This window comes from Toxorhynchites rutilus, chromosome 1 (genome assembly GCF_029784135.1).
Source record: "Toxorhynchites rutilus septentrionalis strain SRP chromosome 1, ASM2978413v1, whole genome shotgun sequence".
NCBI lineage: Eukaryota > Metazoa > Arthropoda > Insecta > Diptera > Culicidae > Toxorhynchites > Toxorhynchites rutilus.
In genome coordinates this window covers 192,887,531-192,894,687 of record NC_073744.1, presented here as the reverse complement: position 1 = coordinate 192,894,687, position 7,157 = coordinate 192,887,531, and positions in this window count along the sequence as shown.

Genomic DNA, 7,157 nt, shown 5'->3' with positions numbered 1-7,157 from the left:
TCCTACGTCACCCTTGCGGTTATACCATAGATATAACCCACTTCCTGTTTTTAATTTTGCGACTTAATCCCCTCTGACTTAACACAGACTATTTGTAAAAGCAAAAATTTGTGAAATTAAAAACAAAAATTAAAAAAATCAAAAACTCAAAAAGCGAAATGTTGAAATGAAAACAAAAAAATTAAAAAGCGAAAATTTTGGGAAACAGAAATTGGGAGAACAAGAAGCTTAGAAAGACGAGAAATAGGTAAAGCGCAAAAATTAAAAAACCAAAATTATAAAACTAAAAGCGAGTTACTGAAAAAATCAAAATAAGAAAAGGGAGAAATTGAAACTGGAAAAGCATTCAAAAAACGTAAAAATTGGAACAGCGGAAAATTGAAAAAGGAAAAATAATGAAATGCAAAAAGTTGGGAAGATACAAAAAAATGCAAAGAAAAAAAAAGAATAATAAAAGTAAACAAACCAAAATTAAAAAGGAAAACATTGAAATAATTATAAAATAAAATGAAAATGAAAAAAAAAATTTAATCGCTCAGATTGGAAGAAACAAAATAGAGAAAGGGAAAATTTTAAAAAACGATGAATTAGAAAAAAAATTAAATTTTGAAAACTAAATATCAAAAAATACCGAAAAATGAAAAAGATACACTAAAAGAAATTGATTGAAAAAGTAAAACTTTTGAAACGCATAAATTCGATATAAAGCAGTGAAAAAGTGAAGTCAATTAAAATTATAAACAAGAGCAAACAACCAAAAGTTGTAAAAAAAGAAAATTTGTAAAAAAGAGAAGTTATAAAAGCGAAATATTGAAATAAAACAACAAAAAATTTAAGATCCAATAACATGAAAAAGCAAACAAATTGAAAGAAACGAAAACATCGAAACGCATAGCTTGAACAATTAACGACGAATTGAAAAAGCGAAATATTGAAAAAAAAAATTTAAATTAGAAGAGTAAATCTTTTTAAATTTAAAAATTCAAAAAAGAAAAAAAAATGAAAATTCAAAAATTTGGGAATCCTAGATTTTAGAATTTGCACTATTTTAAAATCAAAATTGGGTACGAAGAGCGTGTCAATAAAAGCGTCGAGCCAGCAATGAAGATATAGACAGTTAATACCATGACGGAAGTTGATCATTATAATTCACCGATTACAAATCTGAACGAGCGCAAGCTTTCGGAGAAGAGCAGCCTTCCTGAATTAGTTTCCGTGCGAATCTAAATTATAAATGTTCATCATCGGCTTATCTTTGACCTTATCAGGCCATCGCCCATAAAGTAAAAATGAATATTCACCTAACTCGCCACAAATCATTCCACGGTTTCGGTTTTGCATCACACGCACATATTGTTGGTTTTTGTATTCGTTATTGATATAAGGAAACAAATCGCGACATGTGGTCAGCTTGTATATTGTCCTCGCAATGGCTAGAATAGGATCTTGTATACACTTCATTTCGTTTTCACCGTGAAGTGGCATTCGTGATCAGGCTCATTGAATGGCAAAATCACACACTATAAAAAGATCTTTTTTATGATCACATAGTCTGATGCAGAGAAAGTTGATTGCAATTATTAACACTGCCTTTGACGGGAATGATAACTTTCGGGAACACATCAAATTATTATCAAAGAATTAGAAGGAATGAAAGCCTTCAAAAAATATTCAAAATCCACATGCAACAGATAACCTTAAGTAGTTCTACGTTATCTATGCGGTCGTGTTTCGGACCCAACCCTCCAGTTTTTCCTTGTGGTCTCTTCTATAGGATGAACATTCTACGCTTATTAAAGAGATTATGTAAAGCTTTACTGATTTTGAAACTTATTATTGGATCCCAGTTTGATACTCATTTTTTCACATATGTCAAAGCAACAACTTGAGTTTTGATGAAGTTTTAACAGAACGACTTTATGATATGTGCTTTCACAATTCAATATGGGAACACTTTGTGTGATTTGTGTACTAATCATGAGCCCTCAAATCGAAGTTGCCGCCTTTACCTTACCCAGAGCATTCATTTCTGTGCACAGAAGCAGGAAGAATACGCGAAGTGATTCAACAGTGGCAAAAAGTAGCACCTTCGCACGCAAGACAACATCGCATGCCACACACTTTCTGACCCCGGGGCGGATAGAAGCGATAGAAGGTGTGGTCATGACTCAGAGTACCCGCGCCGGGCGATCCCATCGATCACAGCTGTCCGGCATGTTTGTAACGTCCGCCGCGGCGAGAAACGAATAAAACAAATTAAGACAGTGGTGTTTGCTTCAATTTCTGGTACCGATACAGCGATCGCAGTAAAATCTAAGTAGACTTGAAGTTCAAGGTTGGCCCGTGGCTAATTAAGTTTCGAATGCACCGATCCGTCGTCCGTGGGCGACGCATTGTTCGGTTTATTTTCGCACTGACGACTACGCCTTTGGGGAGTTGGGTGTGGGACCTTACGCGAGCTTAAGTAAGGGATTAAACCGCACAGTTTCCGGACGCTATTTTGTTGTCAATTAGTTTGCAAGCAAGACCAAATTCAATGATCCGTGGCAATTTGTGGCTTCCTGCGTGTCGGGTAGTTCATGGTGCGTTTTTTACTCGTGCACACGAATTCAAGAGGATATTCTAGATTTGAAATTTCAGATATTCATGATAGATTGTCTGTAGCTGGATTTCACAACACCGTAAGTCATCTTTATCATTCACATTTACTCGTAAATTTCAACAAAAGTGAGGTTAGTGTACTCTGATGTACGATGTGCTATGCTCTGCCTCTGCAAACAAGCAGGGCATTCACTCGGCTCCAACAGCCGCCGCGTTAATAACTTTTCGAAACTAGTTTAAATCTTGCTACCACTCGGGCTAGCCAGACCAGTTCTTGGAGTGAACTATTCGATCCGAATATGGAAGGCGATTTGTTGATACAATTTTTTTTTTCGTTATTATGTCATACATCGGTTATTGACTGCAGGTTCTGAGAGCGCCACGCAAGCTGGCCCGTGAGATTCGAGCGCACTCGAGATCCCAATTAAGTCATATAATCCTATTAGCGGAACATTCTTGGGTTGCGGAAAACCCACTCTTTTGGACCGATAAAGCGATGTTCGGGAGAATTGGTCGTGGGAAATCACACAACACGAGTGCACCAAAGCACACACATCGTTGGATAATAGTTGTCACTAATCATGCTATAATATGCGCTTCCATCTGTGGAACCCGGTGGCGGTGTTTTCCTCGGCGCGCTCCATTGGGGTAAAATGGCTAGAGGGTGGTAGACAAGTAGAACTGGTAGCAAACTGTTGTCGCCGAAGGTGAAAATAGACGGCGCGCGCGTAACCGCAAAACATTGCATCACGCGTACGATTTTGTGGCGCGCGAGTTTGCATGGGTTCTGCATCAGAAATCGGGTAAATAAAGACAGGACATAAATGGATTCCATTAGCCACATTCCTCTTAGGGGTGCATCTCTTGAAAGGATGAATGAAATTTGAATGAAAGTTTTCCAATCGTTTGCGTTATACGGCATTCTCGCTGCGGTAGAAGTAGCTCTCAGATATAAGATTTGATGAGAACGAGAAATTATGAAGAATCGATTGATCGTTATTTTGATGTAATGTAAATAGTAGTAGTAGATTCACTACAGATATCTAAAACCACCATTCACGAGCATCTAGTGAAGCTTGGTCATCTAAATAGTGACGGCATTTTACACAATTTGACTGAAAAACCTTTGATGGATTGCATCAAATTGCATAGACAAATTGAAGGTAGAAAACTTCTAGGATTAGACAACTAAAATTTTATGTTATAAATATTTGAATTAAAGCCTGTCCACGTTAAATTTCGGACACTTTTCTTTCAGCGTAGTTTATGAAATGTTTCACTAATCAATGAAATATTTCACTTACATGACAGCTGAAACCCTCCTCTTAATTTCGATGGCCAACATGTTTACATTCTTCTTCAGTTTGGTAAAATGGCGTCGAATCAAGTGGAAGTACGCAAACGCATTTTGCGCGAACGGCAACAAAATCCAACACTGTCGGTACGCGATCTTGAGCTTGAGCATGGATAGGCTGTACAATTCGTAGTTGCTCTCCGTGATTGTCCTGAACCAACCAAATTGCACAAAGAACACACAGAATGACACTTGGGACTAGTAAATCATTCTCGTTGTGCAATTTTCGGTGATTCGAGCTTTAAATGGTCAATAACGACGCCGGCCACGTCCTTGCAGTCACCAGGGGAAGGAAAGGAATGTTAGTATGATATTCGCCGCCCGAAGGCCAGAAGGGTCGCCTCTATAGCGTGGTTCCCTAGCGTTTATCAAGGAAGGGATAATTGTTAGTGGGAAGTGGTAAGAATCAGGATTCACTGTGGTAAGTGATGTGATTATGTAAACGCAATCTATTGAATGGAACTAAATTTTGAAAATCTCATATCTCAACACGCGGCAGAGATCTTTAGGTATCCTGAGAAGGAAAACTTGTAACATTAATTAGATTTTAAATTTTTCTGCACATATTTGTTATCGAAATCCAATCGCAACTGCGAAGTTTTAACTGTGGGGAAACCTGAGAAGGTAACCGAGAGAACTCATCTAGAAACAATCACCCACAATTAGAGTATAAATTAACACACTAAAGCTACTATGTTCATACTAGTTCCATATTTTGGTTAAATTTGATGAACCTCTGTGCGAAAATGGGGCCACTCGAATCGTATGCAATCGAAAGAAGTAAACAGCTACACAGAATTGCATCGGTGCGGCTGTCAGTGTCCCCTCGCGCCACCCAAAATCGGCCAGACCAAGCGAACAAAATAGCTCGTCTCCTTACCTTAGCTATCATACAATCAAACCATATGTACTCGGATTCAACATAACTGCACTCAAGGCTACGTTGACAGTGGATCCGAGCTCACACAAAAATTTGACTGCACAACTGACAAAAAAAAAAACAAACCACTCTGCCCGCTCGAAGCAGCAAGTCTGAACAAAGCGAGGGAAAGCAATGCATCCACACCAATATCATTCAATGCAGCTGCAATCCCACGACCTTAACATCTCGTACGGCCACCTCTCGCACACAGTCGCATCCACCATCACAGTACACGAGTGTGTGTATGAACACTGAATCTGTTTTTAAAATCCGAGTTCCTCGACCCTTTGAAAAAAGGCTCAACGTAGAATCGACGAGGAAAGACATTTAAAATTATAATTCTGCAACCACCTTATTTGGAATCCAGAATTAAAAAAAAAAAACAACATAGTTTATAGTACAGCAGAAACTCGAAAAAAAGAGAAAAAAATAAATACAAATACATACAAACACATATACAAACATTTGCGAACAGTAGGGTTGAGTGACCAAATCCTTCTCCTCCATTTTCCAAGTCCTTCTGTATGCAGAGAATAATATTTTTTGGTAACAATACAAGCTAATCACAATCTACACAAACTACTTTAGATACGCAACATAAAGTGAATTCTGACAACTCCATAATGTGAGGCACATCCTGGAGTTCAGAGTCAGTCATTTCAAGATGAATTCAAATGGCAGCTTACATTGCAACTGCTGCAGCCCAGTTAATGAAACCGAACATTAGGACGCACTCGCTAGAGAGGATGATGGATCTCACTCTCCGGATCAATCCGCCACTCGCTCAGAAACACGCTACACACACACACACATACACACACATTCGCCCGTCACCTCCACATATTCGAGTCACTGATTGCAGCGGGAACTCCTGTTTTGCCTATGATTGTACTCAAATATGGAACCGTTAACACACAGCTGCTATATGAAATGAAATGAAATCGTAAATCTTTACCCACACCCACAGGAACCCACAATAAATTAAATGTAATGTTTATAATATGTATGAGATAGGAATGAAAAATAAAACTTAGCTTGTATCCTCAGTCCAGCGATGTCAGCGCTTTCTTTCGATGTGATACGTTCACTACGGCGGTGCAAAAAAAAAACCAAAGAACAGCTTCATACTCGTTAGCAACTCCAAATCAATCACATGAAGCTAAGCATAGATTTTCCCATAACATATATTTGTAAACAGTCTTCCCGAAAAAGATTACGCGACGATAAGAACACAACACGCATTTGAGAGCGCGAGAACTGAGAGAGACACGAAACCGAGAGCGTGACGAACAAGAGCACATTACGAGAGTGCCGACAATCAGGAGCACAACGTTAGAGTATTGGAGGCGAATGAACTGCAAAGTTTAAAGCCTCTTAAAAACAAAGAAACGAAACAACGTTAGAGAAAATTCTAACTAACAAATAATTACAGACGGCGCCAGTGGTTGTATGGTTAGCGTAACAGCCTCACAATCCGATCGGCCTGGGTTCAATCCCAGCTGGCGTCGTTGGGATTTTCTGAGGCGAAAAATCTCTGGTTACGTCTTCCTTCGGAGCGGAAGTAAAAGAAGTTGGCCCGGCTCATGAGTTGTTGAGTCTGATAGGTAGGAACAGGTGGAGTCGCCTCCCTGATGTCGGTGATTGGCACTAAAGTGGCGGAAATAGGCCGACGAAAAATAAGCGAAGATAAAAAAAAAAAAAAATAATTACGAGTCGAAAAAAATGGCTTCTCTCGATCTGATGTCACATTTTATTTTTATCTCACTATAAAACATGGAATTCAACCGAATTTCACTGGTTTTCATTCCACTAGAACAATGTTCATCAGTTTCACTGGTCATGATACTTTAAAACGGCAGGAATCGCAAACACATAAAGGTCAAAGCACGGAGCGCAAAAACACACGTCCACTCCAGTACGCTACTCAACCCCCCAACACTGTCGGTACGCGATCTCAACAAAAAGCTAAAATTGCCGAAGAGTACCGTGTTTAGTTTGTGCAAATCGTTTGACCGGCGCTTAACTGTGGATCGGAAGGTTGTAAGCGGAACAAATCGGAAAGTATGCTCCCGACAGATGGACCGAACGGTGGTTGCCATTATTGAGAAACATCCCAGCCTTTCAGTTAGAAATGTGGCTCGAAAGGTTGGAAAATCAAAATCATATGTACAAAAAGTGAAGCAGAGGTATGGACTGAAGGCGTACAAAGTGAAAAAGGTGCTATTCACCCAGATTTTGCAAAAATGTTCATGCACCATAATGGACGATGAAACTTATGTG